General features: G+C 48.3%; 1 protein-coding gene across 8 annotated transcripts in view; it reads right to left on the reverse strand.

Annotated features, from left to right (window-relative positions):
- PACSIN3 (protein kinase C and casein kinase substrate in neurons 3) overlaps positions 1 to 18,990 on the reverse strand; it is a 29,884-nt gene extending 10,894 nt beyond the window's left edge. Inside the window, exons 1-4 of one of the 8 annotated variants that reach the window (XM_054024829.1) lie at positions 18,748 to 18,988; positions 11,446 to 11,607; positions 3,141 to 3,205; positions 833 to 900 (exon numbers count right to left, since the gene is read on the reverse strand). The gene's annotated coding sequence lies outside the window, so the exon portion shown is untranslated. Of the gene's footprint in view, positions 1 to 832; positions 901 to 3,140; positions 3,210 to 11,445; positions 11,608 to 18,747 lie in introns of all 8 variants that reach the window. The other 7 variants (XM_054024828.1, XM_054024830.1, XM_054024827.1 and 4 more) reach the window with 7 other exon arrangements.
- Between the last annotated feature and the right edge of the window lie 234 nt (positions 18,991 to 19,224).

The raw sequence follows: 19,224 nt of genomic DNA on the forward strand, positions 1-19,224 counted from the left end.
TGTCACCACATTCCTGTGTTGGGCACAGGGAATCTAGTGTAGGCGGTGACAGAGGCCCCATCTCACCCCACACTGATACACTGTCACTACCAATTCCTATTCGGCCCAATACATAACTTTGGCAGTGACTGGGATCCTGGCACTGCTGCCACACGAGGATTGCCCTGATGGTGTTGCTCAGGCGGTCCTGGCACTACCACCCTTTGGGGAGGGTGGCAGGGGGAGACAGGCCTGAGTAAGGAGCATAGACAGGCCTGGTCTCAGGCAAGTTTTGGTTAACATAGGATTGACATGCTTTGCTGCTGCTCTTCTCCTCTTGCACATTCCCAGTTATAAAAAGCTTCCCTCACACCCTAGAAAGGTATCTGCTCACTCTCCCAGCCCCAAGGCAGAACTCACACAGCCTGAGATCAGATCTCCCATGTCCCCTCAGTCCTTCTCAGTGTCTGCTTTCTGGGACTATCAGCCACACAATAAGAGCCCCATGGTAGACTTCAGAAGACATACAGAGGGAACCAAGGAGAGAGTTAAGTACCATCCGCCTGAGCAGCACATTTGGATAATATGAAGGGTGTTAGAGGGGAATCAAGGAAATTCCTCTGGCTTCCCAAGAAAGTTTCAACTTCCTCCAACCCCACTGCCCTCCAAGAAACTGCCCTTCAGTTACAGGAGCAAGTCGTCATACCAAACAGAAGATTCAGGCATGAAACCTTAAATGCAGAAGGACCCCTCCCTTCACCAGCAGCCCTGATAGCCAGCCTGTGAAAGAACTTTGCATGACTACAAGTCAGGTGGTTCCACTCCTGTGCCCAGCAACAAAGTAACTACATACCTGAAAGAGAAGAATGAGGGCTCTGGAGGCCCCAGCTGCCCGGAGTGATTTCTTGGGCTGTTCCAACTCTAAATGTGGTGGTGGGTAAGAGAGAGATGTACAGACTGTTAAACCCTGCTGCTCTGACACAGACAGAGACACTGCTGTTCTGACAAGTAACAGTCCTAGGATAGCAACCTGGGTCTCGCCCTGTGCTCAAGGCAAGGAGGGGCACTCCCGATACAGCAGCTGTTGCCACTCTCCATCTTCCAAGGTGCCACATTCCAGCATGTAGGGGAGATGCCAAATCCCTCTGTCACAAGATCCAGTCCCAGAGATTTAAAATAGAAGCAGCATGACGACATTGTGCGGGAAAGGTGCTGTTATAACAGCTGAGCAAACGGACAGCCCACTGCTGGAATAGACTGAACTAAATGAGGTTTCCCAGGCACAGCAGCTGCACTGGGCTCGGTCCTCCCTTCTATTGCAGTACAGCCCACATGTCTTCTCTAGCCTCCCCCACTGCTGCTCGCAATTGGTTTTTCGGTTAAGCATAGTGCCGTCTACCACGATGTACAGGAGACAACAGGCAAAAGCCTTCTCTAGTGCCACTAGGCCAAAGAGCTAAGTGATTTAGACATTTTATTGCAGTAGTAGCAACCCCACTCGTAGACCAAGACCCCACTGTGCTAGGCACTGTACAAACATGAGGAGACAATCCCTGCCCAAGGAGCTTGTACTCCAAGGAGTTGTAATAACATTTCTTGTTTGGATTGGCTTTGTTTGTTCTGACTGATTTTTCTGTGTTAGAAATGGACGTCCTGATTAAGCTAGAAAGCTACAACGGCTGAGAATTAATTACATGGAGATAACGCAAGAGCCAATAGAATGGAAGCTGCAGCACCTGAGAAGGGAGGGGATTTAGTCAAACTAAGATTTGGCAGGGAAAGGCGGGGGTGAGGGGCGGCTTGAATCACTGTGCTAACCTTTAAGTGTTAAAGAGTCATCATATAGCCCCTTCAATTAAAGTGTAGAACTCGCAGTAAACATCCCTGGGACTTCTAGTCATCCTCCAATACCACCAGACTTTACACTCTGGAAATCTCTAAGGTAACACACAAGCAGTTAAAACCATATTTAACCCATCTCCCAGGCCTTATTTCTCCTTCATAAAGAAGCAAGAGGCACAAGACCAATTAAAAAAAAAAATCCTTCTCAGGTCACCTTTAAATAGAGTATTGAGTCCTCCCGATGAATCACGGACATGCTTTCAGACTCTGGTTTCCAGTCCTGACTAACTACCCCATGTGAGAGTTTGGGGGTGGAGGCTGAAAATTGTTTAATGTGCTGTGGAGCAGCCATGCTTCATCTAGGGAGCAGTCAGTCAGAAAAGGGACTAAAGGACACAGAGAACTCAGGTCCATTCTTTCTGCAGTTTTTACATCAAACGTTCAATTTAGGAGTCAGACAGGTGGTTTCTTTAGCTGCCAGAGCTATTAATTGACCCCAGAACTGCAAACCCAGCTGGATTTACTATGCCTTAACACCAGAAATAATAGACTTTGCAACCCAAAAGTATCTGGCATTTGGTTAGGGCACAAGCCTCTCCTGGAGCAGCATAGGCCCTACAGAAGTCCAGTGGGTCTGTCTCGGTAGAAGAAACATCAGGAAATGAGAGGGACCCTTTTTTGAACAAGCCCTTTTCCAGAGCTCCTACACACTGAATCCATGTCAGTCACCAGGTCATACTGACTGCACATGCAGACTTGGAGAGAACACTTTATAATGAACACAAGCACTGAGAAAGATAGCTGCCACTGCCACCCTGAGCCCCAGGAAGAGCAAAAGGTTTCCCCTACAAGTTGGTTATTCCTACAGCATCATATGTGCTGTCTGCTCTCACCAACAGCTTGAGGGCAGGGACAGTCAGGAGAGTTTACTAGAATTTTTTTTTTCCTTTGTAGATCTATGTATCACACTCTGAGGCTAGTGGGATGGCAAAGCCAGCCCAAACTCCAAGTAGGAGAATCCCTGGGATGGCTTTGAGGAGTGGGGGTTTTATCTGTGGGGAAGGAGACAAACTAGAAGCAGAAGGACGCTATCTGGCTGTTGGATAGCTTTTACAGTGTTGCCACTTTATTGCAAGACTGGGAATTGCTGGTATTTTCTTAGAGCCCCAGGTCCTGGAGTAATATTACAAGAGACTCTCCACTTTCATTTTAAAGAGTTCCCAGCCCTCACGGTTGTTGAGATAAAAAGCTTAAAAACCATGACCCAAGTACACTACAAAAAGGGAAATTTTTAAAAAGCATTTTAAAACCAAACTTACGATTTTTGAATGCCTGAGGTTGGCTGTACCGTTAGGGGGTCATTTCACCAATGGAGACTCCAAGCCTGCCTTAAAATACAAATTACATTAGTTTCGTGGTCACAGCAGAGTACCTTGTGGACATCTTAACATGGCAGAGGGTTGGCAGCTGCTGTACAGGAGAGGCCACGATACCCGAATAGTAGGGGGTATGTAGGTCAGAACCAAGGTTCTTTGGCAGAGGTAGTAGCAGTATTGGAAGAGCAAAGGATGTGGCAGGTCAGGATTGGGGGTGGGGGGTGCGAGGAGGAGAAGTGCGCCTGGCTCCCTCTTCTCCCTTCCACACCAATAGTGGAAGAGAATCACATACTGTATTGCCTTGCCTGCTCCTGCAAGAGCACTAGAGTTAGACTGATCAGGACTGTCTCATTCTGCAGCGGGAGGACTACATGCAGAGGCATCAGAGACATGTGCAGAGTAGCTGGCTGGGAGAGGAGAAAAATATGGGATTTCCACACCAAAGTTAGACCCCATAGTCAAAAGGGCTTTCAGAAAATCTCCTCACAACTAAAATGTGGCCAGACTAATATCCCTCTTCTCACCATCAGCTACCCCATCTAGCTAGCTAAACAAGCAGGAAGACTCTCAGTTATAAGAAGGTGCTAGAGTTGCTCAGGGTTTCTTCAGATAGTTATTTCCTACCAGCAGCATTCTGTAAGCAGGGCTCAGCACCAGAGAAGCCATTAGGGCAGGGCTGCACCTGCCTCCAGAGCAAATTGAGAGGCAAATAACAGCGCTTGAGACCAAGTGATGAGAATAAAGTTGTGGAAGAGCTGCTAGCTCACCCTCTGCTCTTCCCAGGGAAATGGCAGGAAGTGGTCCCCAGGATGACTAACTACCCTGTGTCAGTACAATGGAGCTGATTTTTCTTCTGTGTTTGGTCATTTCCAGCCTCTAGTTATCAGGCCATGAGCCAGTTCCATCCTCTAAATCCAGTGACTCCACAGGGTTTACACCAGGGGTGGGGCACCTATGACCCGGCCCATTGGTCAATTTCATCCAGGCTGAGCACAGGTCACTGTGTCTCAGGGGGAAGCCCTGAGCCTCTGCCCCCTCCCACCCCACAGGGCTGGAGCCACGAGTGCTGGCTGGACCCGCTGTGGGAGGGAGGAAGCCCCGAGCTCTGTGCCCCCCCCCCCAGGTGAGTGAGTGGCCCACAATTGTTTTTTTCCTGTGGGTCAATGGCCCATGACAGAAAAAAAGGTTCTCCACCCTGGTTTACATCAAGACTGGCGGACCCTAGACAGTTCCGTCTGCTCCCCAAGGGCAGGCAAAGGCTAGTGTACTGTAGGCAAAGGAGGCTAACTGCAGAATTGCCCCCTCCCTCTCTCTCACACACACACAAGCCAGACTTTGCATGCATTACATATCAACACCCCTGTAACCATGTGTGCCCATAGCCCCTTCACTCAGCTCATACCCCTATCCACTGCTTTTGCATCCGTCTCCCACCCATCTTCATGCCTTCATCCCTGCAGTCCTGATGCATTAACTCTTTCTCTGGCCTGGGATGCCAGGAGACCATTTTCTACTTCTTCCAGGAAGAAACAGGAATCCTTAGCCACTGTGAGTGTTTACCCAAGACAGACAGAGAAAGCCTCCTCCCTGTGCACCACCCTTCGATACTTCCACCCTCTGAGTGCCTAGGGCACTATCTGGGTATATTGTTTGGATTGCCTCCTTGGACTGCTGGGATCATTGTGGACGAGGTCTGGACTTTTCCATTCAGTAAAGCGAGGGACATACTGAACTGGGAGGTTCATTCTCACCCTCCCAACTCCCCTAATTCTGGAAGGCAGCTCTGCAGGAGCTTCACCTTTGAAGTGGATTTGCACAGGTGGGAGAGCACAGCCTTTGCCACACTAGATGTTCTGTCCCACCTTCCCCCACACCACCCCAGTTGCTGCCAGACACAGGAACGAGTTGCAGGACGACCCTATCTAGAAACTGAGGTTTTAGTCTGCCCAGCTTAGCCAGACATCTTTAACGAGGAATGGTTTTCCCTTGTTTTTAAGTCATTTCCACATCAGACACTGAAGCCAAGCCTAGCCCATGTTTGTCAGGAGCAGGCCATGTCTAGCTCAGTTCCACTTCAGGGGGAACAGGGCCTTTGTGACTGGTTTGATTCCCCAAATAGTTCTCGGCCCTATACCAGATAGAGGTGAAGGCACTGTCCCTACCATACGGCACTCTCGGCCACAGTTACAGACATTTAGAGTGAACAAACTTACAAGAGAAACTGAGCCTCAAGCCTCCATAGTTAATTGTTGTGAACTTTAAGGCAGGCTGGATAGAGTACTATCAGTGAAAGCCAGTCCTGCCCTGCCATATTATCTACAGACAAACAGCCAAGAAAGCCCTTTATCTTTTCCACCAGTCTAGTGCCAGAAGAGACTTCCTGGTCCCAGCAGACACCAGCACAGTGGTAAACATGGATTTCCTCTGAGCTAGTGATGTGTTCTACATTCCCACTATATAGTAGCTTCCTGTAAATGCCACACAGTACTTACCCACTTCCAGCAGGGCATGCCCAGGTCCCCCACTCTAGCTTGCAGCTACTCAGCTGGGTGCCTGGTCGAGATGCCAGATAATGCAAAGATCCCACAAGCAATGGGAATATTAAGTGACTGCATGGGACATCCTTGTTGCTGGGGAGGGGCAGACTTTCACAATAGTGTTTATTCCAATCCAGGGATCACACCCTTGGTGGAGTCACCTGGCTGGGAAAGGAGCTAGGAGCCAATATTTCCCAGACGCTCCCTTGGAACTGGAGCTCCCAAAGCTGCCTAGTACAGTTTAAAGAAGATTTTCAGCTGGGTTCTCTAGCTTGTGAAGAGAGAGAAGGAGAGAGACAGAGAAAGAGACAGACAGAGCACTTAGAGCAGTGGGTACATGCAAAGGTCACTCCAGAAGCCTGCTAGCAAAAAAAAAAAAGACACCCTGCTGAGGTCAGACAAATCCACACCGGGTTTCAAGGATTGCAGTGCATCAACAAAACACACAGAAGGAATCCCACATTCTTTCAAAGTTGGGAGGTTCTGTGACTGGAATGGACAAATTCACAGGGCCAAGCAGCGAACTCAAACTTCTCCTGAGCATTGGGAGTTAGCTTAACTCTCCTCACTGGTATCCTCCACAACTCCAACAGACAACATCCTGAAACAGAGAGACTGCACCATCCCCCATAACCCTGAAAATCCTCAAGTTGCTCTCACTGCCAAAAGCTGTTCCTCATGTCCAAATCCTCCTTTAGTTTCAGGCTGCTGCGCTCTCTCTCTCCTATTGTCCAGGGGTGTATCTACACTACGGCGACTACACCAGCATAACTATATCGGCATGGCCCCATAATGTACACGTAGCCTACACTGACAGAAGTTTTTATGTTGGTGCAGGACCACCACCACCCTGAACAAAGTTAACCATGTCAATGGAAGCCCCCATCCACTGCTGCAGCTGTGTCACCACCAGGGGTTTTGTCAGCATAGTTATGTCGGTCATGGTGTAGTTTCTCACCCCGACCAATGTACTTATGCTGATATAACTTTTCAGGGTCGACCAAGCCTGACACAGGAGCTCCTTTCTTTCACTTTGAAGTTATCGGGAATGACCAGGCTCTATCTCCCTCCCTTTCCAAGTCTTTTATTCTCTCTAGTTTACAGAAATGAGTCTCAAGCCATGTCTACACATACAGTGCTTCAGTGACGCAGCTGTACTGATATAGCTGTGCCGCAGCATGTCTTGTGAAGACGCTGTATGCAGATGGGGAAAAAGCTCTCCCATCAGCATAATAAAACCACCTCCGCAAGTGGCAGAAGCTACGTTGGCAGGAGAAGCTCCCCCACCGACACAGTGCTGTGCACAGGAGCTCTTATGTCAGTGTAACTTATGTTCCTTGGGGGTGTTTTTTTTCACACCCCTGAGTGACATAAGTTATGCGGACATAGGCTGTAGTGTAGACATAGGGTATGTCTTCACTACCAACATTAAAGCGCTGCCATGGCCGCGCTTTAACATGGCTGTATAGTTGTGGCACCAGCGCTGGGAGTTTCACCCTTCAGGGACAGCTGAGAGCTGAAGCAGTAACACAGACTTTACAGAGCAATTTTTAAACCAGAGTATCCATGAGGGTGGAGCTCTGGGGAGGATGTGCTTGAGCAACTAGGGTGTCTTGGAGGACCAGGGCAGCTTGACCGAGATGTCTCATTCCCTAAAAGAGGTACCAGACAGAGTCTGCGCCTGGAAAGTGTTCCCACAAGGCTAGAATAAAAGGCTATGGCTAGACCCTGCCCAGACTTAGGGGACCTTAGAAGCACACAGGTCCAGTGTGTGGTCCCAAACACAGCTGCCCAGTGGGCATTTGCAAAGTGGAGCTTAGTCAGAACTGTGCCATGAAGGCTTCAAAGAGCTGCACTATCACCTCCCTAGTTTCACAGCACCATAAATAGCATGGTTTCTGCCCCACATCATCTACATTCACCACTCAGTCGTGCAGCTTCCCAGATGCCACCCATGACCTGTTTTCCCCTCTCTGACTGTGAGAGGGTTTCACTCATACCAAGTAACCCTCCATGCATGCAACCTCCACTGTTTGTCTCTTTCACTCAATTAGCTGTTTGCTTCTATCCTGTGCATTTCCCACCCCTACCAATCAGTGTCAGCTAGCATCAAACTTGCCAGTGAATTCATGCCAGCCTCTAGACTCATTTCAGCTGGAAGGGATCTCAAGTGAGTTATCTATTCCATCCCTCTGTATTGTGGCAGGAGTGATTTCATCCCCAAACTATCTGAGGCGGGTGTCTAACTAAACCCTGACTAGCTCCAGGGAAGGCTGTCGCTCTCCCCCTTGGCAACTTGCTCCTGCTTGTTCCCCCAATATTTAACCTACATTTCTCCTAATACAGCACAAATCCACGGGCTTGTCCACACTCACTGACTAATGAGGATAATGCTGTAACAGAGCTGCCTGAAAGCAGTAAAGGGATCTCTTCTGACCACCAGGATGGGCAGCATCTGCCCACTTCCATACAGCCCTTGAATAAAAAGCTTACCCTTGGAGCTACTCCTCTACAAACTCTCCAGTTGGTTCACGTTGTTTTGTGAACTGAGCGAGGTACTCCAAACTGAGCCGAGTGCTCCAGCCTAGGCCTGACAAGTGCCAGGTAGAGCAGAATAATTTGTGGTTTTTTTTACATAAGAAACTCCTATTCATTCCAGAAGGCAAATGTTCCACTGAGATGGAGTCACCTTGCCAGACCATCAGGGCAAGGACTGGATCTTTATGTATTGAAAACCCTTATGAACAGACTATATTCAGATAATCCTCCATAACAACCACTGCCTGGTTAGTCCCATTCTAGACCTGGGCATTTCATGGTTTCTTTCTTCATTAGACTTCATACCGTTCTTTAAAATGACTCCTGAGTCTTTTCTGCCCATTTCTTCAATATGGAAATTTCACTGCATGTTAATCCACCCTCAGTTTTATATCATCCATGTACGTAAGTAACCTCTACTACATCCTCCAAGTAATAACTATTTCCATTCGCTTCTCATTACACTGACTTGTCATTTGAGTTGCCACTTGGAGGTTTTATCATTAGTGATTTCTTTGTTGTTCAGACCAAGTCTGTGACTGTGTCACGCCCTGACAAATTCAGAGAGCCTTTACCAGCTGCACCTCCTATTATCAGCAATTACGTCATAGAGGCTATTGGCTTTGCCTGGCACCACCTGATTTTACTACCGTGTGTTTTTCACTGAAGTGCACCTTTCTCTCAAACATTCACACAATGGAGACAACAGCCTGGAAGAAAGAGGTCAAACACCAAGGTTTTCCTGAAGTTCATCTGGTTCCCTGCACAACTCAGAGTTCTATTTTCTCCTCTGCAGGTTACAGAAAAGCTAGAGAACCTAAGACAACACCTAAAGAAAAGCAGGATCACAAGACAGGATTGAAACTGAGATTTCTCATTCGGGGGGATATGGGCTGATATAAGGAGGGAAAGGGAATGAAGGGGGGAGCGAGGGGTCACATACCCTGGTGACTTTACTACATGTTGTGGTCAGTTCCTCTGCTTTGATGATGTGCAGGTTCATTGTTTGCACTTTTGGCAACAAAACTAGTTTACTCAATTGCGTCCTCAGAGAGGAAAATCTAAGCAACATGAAAGGCAACTGTGGGGGTAAGACAGAGTTCAGAGCCATATAAACAGGCAAGACTATAGACCAACAGCTACACACAGCACCATTCTGCAGAGCTGATAGTATCTTTGGAGATCATGCATGCGAAAAAAAGAGTGTATTTTGTTGAAGGGGTGGGGAGAACACCCAGCAAACAAAAAGCTTTCATAACATCTCCTGTCCCACGAGAAGAGCTGATTTAACTACCTCAGCACTGCTCTGCCCCTTGAGATCTTCACTAGCTCTTTAGGAGCATCTATAGGGTTGTACTCCCTAAAGTGTGCCTAGGCAGCAGGGTTGAGCAGGGGCTGCCACTAGCAACTGGGCTATTTTTTCCCCTCAAACTAATATTCCTCCTACCAAGATTTTACATTGAGCTCCATTCAGGGAAGTCAGAAGGGTTTTTTGCTATCTCTATGCTGCCTGAACAGTGCAAAGGGAGTCTAACAAGGCATAAAATCTGCTTCACCCTTTAAGAATCTATAGTGGCCCAATGACCTTTTTGAAATAGAGTCTTCAGCCTGAAGGGCAAACATCAATTTAAATCCCAGGTGTTACCATCCACCATAGATTCCTAACTATCAGAATAGACACAGGGGAATGGGACAGACATCTCTGAGAAACACACGCTGCGAGAAGATATTTCAGCTGTTTAGCATCACTGAAAGTTGGCTTCTTCCCTCCCATCCCAACCCCCAGAGCAGAGAATCTTGCCTTGTCCTGCTGGCATTGCAGGCTGGGCACTGAAAAGACACTGGGAAGCTTTAGTACAATCCAAGCTTTTTCTGCTTGGCTTGCTGAACAAGGCTCCATCCCACAGCTGGAGAGACCAGTTTTCTATTTGCATTTGGGATAGAGCCACCCTGACCCTCCTTACTTCTCAGTATGAATAGAGTGCTTCCTCTCTGGAAAGGCTTCCAGGTCTGCTCACTAGTCCAGTTCATAAGCCCGGACACCTCCACTTGGAAGGCGACACAGCAGTCGAACAAGACAGGTTCTGTGAGTGTATAGATCTCAGGCTCTGTGAGCACTGGCACAGCAACCTCCGGCCCACTCAAAGCCAACACCAGGCTTTCACCCAGGCCTGCAGCCTGTGGAGCAGGCTCCTCTAGCAGGGCTAGTACTAGCAAGGACAGAGCAAAGAGCAGACTGAAAATACCAGTGGGCCAAATAAAGATGGAAATGAATCTAGGAGTGCCTAGAATTAATTGTTTTGTAAATGAGAAATGTGCTATGACACATCTCCCAACCTTCCATAAGGCTCACATTCCCTTATCAAAAAGCATGCAGAAAGCCCCACCTCTGAGCGCTACACAGCAAGGGCCACATCCCCATGCACACCAACAGGAAGGGCTCTGCTTTAGAAGAGACAGAACAAAAAAGTTGCCAAGCACCATTGTTCAGCCGCCTGTAAATGTGGCATCCAAGTTTACCAGTACCCACAGCACTCCTGTGAGGAAAGCAAGTACTATCTCCATCTGCAGAGCAGAGAGGTGATTTGACTAGGGCAGTCACACAGATCAGTGGCAGGATTAAACTCAAGACCATTGATATTATTGTGACAGGTTCAGTCACAGAGAGCCACTTGGGACTGTCACCTAATGTGCTGAAATTACCTCTGAGCCCATTTTCCCTGCCAGTTTGGGACTTCCAGAACCCTGCCTTGTTGAGCCAAACATGCTAGCCTGCTGCAACACAGACCCAGGGTCTGGTCCACACCCTCAAAGCTGCAGACTTAACTGAAAACAGATCAGCAGTTACCTGTCTCCAGCACCCAGACCCCAATGGGATCCAAACCCCAAATAAATCCATTTTACTCTGTATAAGCTTATACAGGGTAAATTCATAAATTGTCCGCCCTCTATAACACTGATAGCTGTGCATGATCTCTGTTTGCTCCCCCAGGTATTAATCACTTACTCTGGGTTTATTAATAAACAAAAATGATTTTATTAAGTATAAAGTAGGATTTAAGTGGTTTCAAGTAAGAACAGACAGAATAAAGTAAGTCACCAAGCAAAATAAAGCAAAAACACGCAAGTCTAAGCCTAATGCATTAAGAAACTGGTTACAGGTAATATCTCACCCTCAGAGATGTTCCAATAAGTTTCTTTCACAGACTAGACTCCTTTCTAGTCTGGGCCCAATCCTTTCCCCTGGTACAATCCTTGTTAGTTCCAGCAGACATCTCAGGTGGTGAGCAGGGGTTCTCTCATGACTGGCAGCCGCCTTTGTCCTGCTCCACACCCTGGGTTGGCCCACAGGAAAGTTTGCAGGTAAATAAACCATTTACAACCAATTGTCTGGGCCAATGGAGTCATCAAGATTCTAAACCACCATTAATGGCCCACACTTTGTATAATTACAATAGGACCTCAGAGTTATACTTCATATTTCTAGCTTCAGATACAAGAATGATACATGCATACAAATAGGAGGAATGTATTCAGTAGGTTATAACCTTTTTTATGATCCTTTACAAGAGACCTTTTGCATAAAGCATATTCCAGTTACATCTTATTCATACTCAAACATATTTCCATAAAACATATGGAGTGCAACATCACAATCATCACTGCCAGGTAGTGGATAACTGGAAACTTATGAACTCCATCAGCTTGTATGCTGCTTACAGTCACCCATCTGGCTGTTCTAATCCTCTAGGCTAAAAAGTTTACTTACAGGGGGTGAAAAGTTAGATAGGTTCCCAGCAAACCAATCCACCAGGAGAGTCTGGAACATCATGAGATCCCACTTATTCCTTCTGTTGCCTACAGAGCCAGACCCCTGCTAGCTGGTACCATGGTATTCTACTCCAGCATTTCAAAAATGTGGCCACCGTAGCTGCATGCTCCTGGATCCAGAGCCTTGGTGTTGATTGCTCAGGCTTCCAGCAACGGTTGGGCAGCTGGTGAGTTCCCCATCTTTCCAGGGGTGGTGGGGCTCAGGATTTGGGCTTCAGCCCAGTGGTGGCAGGAAAGCAGGCTCAGGTTGTGAGGCTTTGGGCTCCAGCCCTGGGGCTTCAGGCTCCACCCCCACCCCCATTGCTCCTGGCCCCTGCTGCCTCCCCTGATCCCCCATCCAGAGCTTAATTTATCCCCAGACTTCCCAGGGCTGAGTAAGTCTGCTGTGAAAAGTGATACTGGTATGTTTGTTAATATCACTTTTCCCAGCGGACTTCCTAGCTAGCAATAATAAATTACAATGATTTGGACATGTATATGTGCATATTTGTTTGTTTTTCCTAAAGCTAATTGAGTATTTTAGGAAAAAGTGTGAGAGCGGCCACCAGCAAGAGTTGATGGCCGCACTCTGAGGCAACCAAATAATTTGTCCTGCGAACCTCTGCTCTACTCCACACCCAATTTCTCAGAAATGTAGAAAACAGATCTCAATGCTTTTAGTATCTTGACAAGGAACATGGATAAGGCATTGGCTCAGCGATAGTCTCCTAGTGGGAAGGCTACATGAAAAATGAGAGAATGGTGCCACTGCCAGAGGTACCCACTCAGATATCCACCGTTGGCCTCTGAGGAGCCCCCTTAGGTAGAGTCTGGCATCACCTCTGACTGGGCCTACCCTAAAAGAGAATGTACCACTATGAAAGATACTGGCCAACTACAAAGGATAACTTAATGAGGGAGGCATGCAAAAAGTTTGAAGGGGTTGTAGCTGACCATAGTTATGAAGCAGTGTCAGAGATTTAAAAAAAAAACCACAACCACCACCACCACGCCCCCTAAAAGGGGTGGAGGGGAGTGGAGCAAACTCTCCTCTGTCAGACCATACAGGGCATTCTAATCTAGTCTGTATTGGAGCTCAACCAGATGTATATCCTGATTTTTTGTCCTCAGCAGAGGGGGTGCCAGCCCATTGGGGGCTGTAAGCAGGAATATTTTTGGCCCCCCAAACACACTAAAAAAGCAAATGGGGGCCCCCCCCTTGAGCTGCTCAGGAACCTAAGCAATTGCTTAGGTTATGTCTACACTACGCAGCTTTTAGAGACACAGCTGTGTTGCTACAGCCATGCCCCTAAAAGGTGTGCAGTGTAGCTGCTGTTTGTCAGCTCTCCTGCTGACAAAAAACTTCCAATCACAACAAGTGGCGTTCGCTTTGTCGGCAGGAGAGCGCTCCTGCTGACAAAGCGCTGTTCACACCGGTGCTTGTTGTTGGTAAAAATTTTGTCTTGGGGGGAGGAGGGTTAACACCTCTGAAAGACAAAAGTTGTGTTGTTCAGTTGCTAGAGTAAACATAGTCTAAGTCTGCTTCTGCGTAGCATCAGCTCTGTTTCTCAGGCACAGCCCCAAACCTCACGAGAGTTAAGGGAAAAAAAATACCGAAGAGCATCGGTTAGTGTGGGCATCACAAAAAGTGTTAAAGAGGACCTGCAAATGAAGAGAACATTGGAACTATGCCTTTCTGTTTCTTTCTAACCAATTAAGTGGCCTGGAAAGTTTTTTGCCCCAGAAGTTCCCCGATTTTTTTTTTTTTTTAAGTTGAAATTCAACTCATCTGCCCTGAAGACTCTGTGGTGATTGGAGGACTAGAGAAATAAATAACATCACAAGAGTCAAGAGAGAAAACTGAGCAACAGAAAGGTGGAGGGAAAGGATTTTTTTTTTTTAGTTGTAGGCAAGAAGAGGGTGGTTCATTAACAACTTCAAGGACTAGTATTTGGAAAAGGACATCTATTAGATATTTAAAACATCCCTACTGCTTCAATTAAGACGCAAGAACTGAAAATAAACATCCTCTGAGATCTCCAAGGAGACCAAGGTGAACCAGGAAGTCAGATTTGATGTGTTTGATGTTTCTAAGGCTAAAGGAGTTTTTAAATCCTCTCAGGTGTCTCTTGCAGGTCACCTTTGGCAGATTACAATGCCCTAGTGGCACCCACTAGATAATACTCTGCCTCCCAAGAGTCTGGGAGGCTCAATCCATTAGTGCAATTCATGGAGAGAAAGGAACTATTACAGGACAAAAATATGATTAGGAGGCCAGTAACATATGCTGCCTCAGCCCACAGCTCTAGGGAGCTTGAAACTATTGTACCAGTCAGTGAAACAAAGCTGATTAATCACAGGAATGAACACACCAAGCTTTCTGCAGCATAAGGACTCTCTCTTTGTAGGTGAGTAACTTCAGCTGCACAAAAAGACAGGCAGCATTTGGGACATTCCATTAGGACAGTAACTGTGCTGCAGAAGGGTGGAGAGCAGTTAGACATCCTGCAACAGCTTCCTAATTCAAGCCTCCTTCCTCTCCGCTAAAGAGGCTCCTAAATTCACATTTTTCATAAAGACTTTCAGACACACAACTCACTAGACACCCTTCTTATTCGGTTTTGTATCCATTGCTAAGGCCTTTAGACTAAGATTTTGGGAGCAGCCTTTATCTGCCTGCACAGATCCCCTTTATGGTGCCATATACACTCACATTCTGTAAGCAGTAATAAATGATTTGCCTGTTCAGAAAGGTCCACTTTTGTAAATACTAAAGTCCTGCCCTTCTTTCTGGGATTATTCATAACCATTATTGTTTAGGCAGATCCCAGAAATTCTCACCTGCAATGCATCTATAACCCATGTTACCCATTGTCCTTAGTTCCCGATCCATAAAGGATGGAAATGCAGCCAGTCTATTACAACTCTCAGCTGGCGAACCTAGCTCTTTAGCTCAAATTGTAGAGATTTTCACTTTTAGCTCTGGAAGCCTTATTTAAGCCAAGATGCCAACCACTACTCACCACAAATGGGATTGCTCAAGCAACAAATACTTCGTAATCCCTGAAACAGACAAGCAGGGCAATACCTATTGTTAATTACAGAACATATAAAAGCATCTGGAGCATACCTGCTAAGGGTAGCACAACGGAATATTTGATTTCAGAGCAAATGAGATTATGATGCCTTATCCAATATCCTCACTGGCTTCACAATAACTGGTCCATGCAATTTTGCAATCCTCTCCCAGGAAGACAGTATAATATGGTATGACAATCTTGAGTACAGAAGTAGAATTTGGAGCCTGTGTCCATCCAGACCCAGCACACAGGACTTTAGCGGGCTCTTGCACAAGCCATAAGGCTCTGAATCTTCACTAGGAACACCAGACATGACATTTCCCAATAAGGGGATTCCATTCACTTAGAACAACGTTTTCACACTTGTATGGCTTGGATACATAAAATCCTAATGGCCACTCACCAGCCAACAACCTGCCCCAGAGTTCTCTACTGTGTTGACAGAGTCCACAATCCTGTGTAGTCCATCCCACCTTAAATCCTGTCAAACCATTCACTTGCATAATGGAGTCCCAAGCAGGAAATAGATGTCAGCACTATGCTTGGCTGCCATAGAGATGTTAGGCCTCTCTTCACTGCATAGGAAAGGAAGGAAACAATCTTCACAAGAACAAGTGCAGACAAGCCACGGACAGGAGCAAGCTCTTAGGTAAAAGTCTCAGCAGGCACAGAGTGGGGAGAACAGCAGGCCAGTCACTCCCACATTTATCTTTTCCCTCAAACTTTAGCTTAGAAGAAGGCAAGAGGATGCTTCAGGGAACACAATCTCTTCTGCTGAAGTAGATATTAGGAATATAGGAGTTGCCAAAACAAAACAGCCTGTTGGTTCATCTTCTAGGTGATAGTTTGTCAGTGAAGAATGTCCGATGGTTCATAGTCAGGTAATCCTTCGACACAAGGTGTACCTAGTTGTGCAATGCACTAGAGGAAATTCCATTTTGACCCCACCCAGAGATCAGATCACACCCAGAGACAGAAGAATCCCGTGCTCTAGTCATTTTACTCTCTGCAGAGCAGTTTCAAATGCTATTCCTATTACAAACAGAAAAGTTTTGGAGCTCTTGTAAGACTTTACTTCTCAGCTACATTTGAATTCCAGAGTGGGTTGGAAGAATATTAGGGTTTTGTATGCAACTTATTATACTAGTATCTTCATTAGACTGGCAGTGGAATAGTTCCTAGTGAGCTTCATTGAGTCTCTAGTTCAGCTTCTGTTTTGGAAGGCAGAAAACCTCTGCTTAGGGTAGAGATTTATTTTTATTTTGGGGGCGGGGGAACAAGGCTCAGGAGCTCATAGGGAACTTCAGAGAACAAGTACAAAAGTTCACCTCCCCCAACAAAAAAAGGTCTCAGAGCTTGGGAAGTGCAACAGGCAAAAAATACGTAGTTGGCACAGAAAGTGGACAAACTGGTTAAAGCATTTGGGCCAGGATAGCTGCACTTGTTGCTGTTTCTGCTGAGGAGTCTGACCCCTTCTGCCACAAGTAAGGACAAGCCATAGATGGTCTGTGCTCTCAAGGCACATACAAAACCTGGTGGTGAGCACCCAGTACACCAACATCCCATACTTGTTGATGCGCTAAAGAGGAGATGATAGTCCCAGGGGTTTTATGTAGTTACCAGATGGTAAAAACAGGTAGGTTAAAAAGAACTGCTCCTCTTACTTCCCCAAAACAAATATTTCTTAGCCTTCCCACCACCACAGATCCACCCCTCAGCCCTAGAAAGACCAAATGCAACATCAGTGGCCATAGTTAAGCCAGGACAGGAGTGGTGGAAGTTTCTGCAGCACATAATTCTAACTTGTCACCCCAAGTTCTGAGAGTCAGGAATTTACAATATGAGGAGGATATCCCCAGCTGATGGGAGGGGAATGCCTAAGAAGGGGCAGAAAACCAAAGGGTCCAGCTGGACCTGAGGAATGGGTAGCACACTGAAGAGGCCTATTTGTTTTGGGAATGGATACAGGAGTCCCTATTTCCATGGACACCTCCCCAGACAGTCTAGTGGGAGTTGGGCTAAGGACTGGATGGGATCTAGGTGGTCTGCTGCTGTTTCAATACATTTATCTTAGGAGACTAGAGGCAGCTAGTTGGATAGGGAGAGGTATCAGTACTATGAAAGTACCTCCCCACTGTCCAGTTGGCAGCGGGCAGTCAGAGGGTGCCTATCCCTTTAACAGAGGCTCTGCCAGACTCCAGGGCCTGCAGCTCCGGTTTCAGTGTGGGAAGCGACTCCGCATGGAGTCTTCACAAAGGGGCCCTGTCCCTTTCTCCCCCGCCCCTTCCCTGGCTGTAAGGCAGAGAAGCCTGCTTCAAACAAAAAAGGGGGGGGGGGGGTTCCACAGAGAACCCACCCTAGGAGTCTCCGGGGGAGAAGAGACAGGAGGGAAGCAGGTGACTGAGTAGAAGCGCTGGCACTAAGGGACGTTCTGGGGAACCTTGTTCAGATGCAGACATGCGAGTTCTGAGCCCGGGAGTTGAGGTGGGGGTGGTGTCTGAGATCCCCAGCCAGGGGACAGGCAGAGGGGTGGGTTGCCTCAGCAGCTGGGATGTAAGGGCAGATCAGCCTTAGGTCTCCAACTAACCTCTTGGCAAATGCTTCCATTATACCTAGGGTAACCAGATGTCCCGATTTTATAGGGAGAGTCCCTATATTCCAGGCTTTGTCTTATCAGTACGGGGAAATAGGCGCCTATATTTTTCCGCTTGCTAGGGTCACCCTCATTATACCCGTCTCTTGGCAGCTGACCCCCTAGCGGGGCACGACACTAACAGGACACCGACAAGAGGATTCAGGGGGCCTGGAGTCTTCGGCGGCGGGTCCCGGGGCGGAAGGACCCCTTGCCGCTGAAGACCCGGAGTGGAAGAAGCTCCAGGGGCCCCCGGAGCGAGTGAAGGGCCCCGCTCCAGGGGCCCCGAAAAACTCTCGTGGGGTCCCCTGCGGGGCCCGGGACAAATTGCTCCACTTGCCCCACCCCCACCGGCCCTGGACACCGCTCCCAGGCCGCTCCGGCAGAGGGGATGGCGGGGCTCCACTCCCCAGAGCACAGCAATAACCACAGAGCCTGCGGCGCACATACCAGCGGCCGATAGCCCAGCCTAGCGGAGGAGAGCGAAGTCCCTGCCAAGGGATGGAGGGTTCAGCGCAGATCCGAACGGCGGCGCCTCCTGTCCCCTACCCACAGCGGCTCCTTCCCCCCATGGCACTAGGAAACTTTTACCTTTAAGACGCCAGCTCCTTGCCATTAAGTGCAGCTCCCCCGCGCGCTGCCTCCCACCCAGGCGGGGCCGGACTACCCCACCTCCACTCCAAGCAGCGCCGAACAGGCCGGGCTAAGCAGCCAGCGCCCTGGGAGCTCTGGTACTTACTGGGGAACAGGTTCGGAAAGAGCCCGAGGGAGCGCCCTGTTTGGGGGTGCGGAGTGGAGAGACTCCAGAGGGGAGGGAAGCCTAAGGGGCCTCTGTTCTGCCCTTCGCCAGGGCAAGGGAACGAACCGATAGGAGCCCCGCTCCGGCAGCTCGGAGAGAGTTAAGGCCACCCCCGTCCCAGTGCAGTCCGGAGGCAGATTACTTTGCATCTTACCTCTCTAGTTGCTACCCTAGCGACTTCGGCTCCAAGCCCTGGTGCAAGGGAGTCCCGCTCGGCAGCGTTCCCGCTGCAGGCTGCGCTGCCTGCAGTGTGGCGAGTTACAGATCGAATTGTCTCACAGCTCTAGTTTTACCCCTTGCTCTAGCAGCTCCCCACCCTTATTTCAGGCTGCAGGACACAAGGGCCCCCGCCCCGCCTCCCAGCGCGAGGAGCTCCCAGCTGGGCGGACCCAAGCTGCCCCGGGGATTCCAAAGGAGTCTCGCTGGTGGCGGCTGGAGAGTAGATGCTAAGGCCTGGGACAGGGGGAAGGGAGTGCAGGCTGGAGCAGCGCCAGGCGGGGAGACAGCAGGACTCTCACCACGTTCCTGGAGCTCTTGATCCAATTAGTCTGCTGTCACTGCGGGATGAGCCAGGCCGCTGCCCGACAGCAGGTGGGGCTGTGCTGTCCACACTGAGGATAAGAGATAAGAG

Source organism: Malaclemys terrapin, chromosome 4 (assembly GCF_027887155.1).
Source record: "Malaclemys terrapin pileata isolate rMalTer1 chromosome 4, rMalTer1.hap1, whole genome shotgun sequence".
In the NCBI taxonomy this organism is placed as follows: Eukaryota; Metazoa; Chordata; order Testudines; family Emydidae; genus Malaclemys; species Malaclemys terrapin.